Source organism: Theobroma umbraticum, unplaced genomic scaffold (genome assembly GCF_002168275.2).
Source record: "Theobroma umbraticum cultivar Fairchild unplaced genomic scaffold, ASM216827v3 scaffold_239.1, whole genome shotgun sequence".
Classification (NCBI taxonomy): Eukaryota; Viridiplantae; Streptophyta; class Magnoliopsida; order Malvales; family Malvaceae; genus Theobroma; species Theobroma umbraticum.
Window position 1 is genome coordinate 3,467,814 of NW_018397273.1, and position 523 is coordinate 3,468,336.

Consider the following 523-nt stretch of genomic DNA (forward strand, 5'->3'; position numbering starts at 1 on the left):
AAATGGTTTTATAATCTTATAATTGATTTTAAGTTGAATGTTTTTACATTTTTAATTAAAATATATTATAATTGAATATCTATTTTAAGAAATGTGACGTAAAAGCCATCCACTTGCAAAAAAAGTCTATTTATAGTTAGTCAAGCTTTTAAAAGCCTTATTACTCTTTTTAAATAGTTTTATCATCTCATAATTGACTTTAAGTTGAATTATTTTATATTTTTGATTAAAATATATTATAACTGAATGTCTATTTTGAGAAACATAGAGCAAAAGTCACCCATTAGTAAAAAAAATTCATTTATAGTCACTCAAGCCTTCAAAACCCTTATTACTCTTTTTAAATAATTTTATTATCTCATAATTGACTTTAAGCTTAATTCTTTTATATTTTTGATTAAAATATATTATAATTGAATGTCTGTCTCAAGAAACATAGAGCAAAAGCCACCTATTGGTAAAAAAAATCCATTTATAGTCACTCAAGCCTTTGAAAACCTTATTACTCGCTTTAAATGGTTTT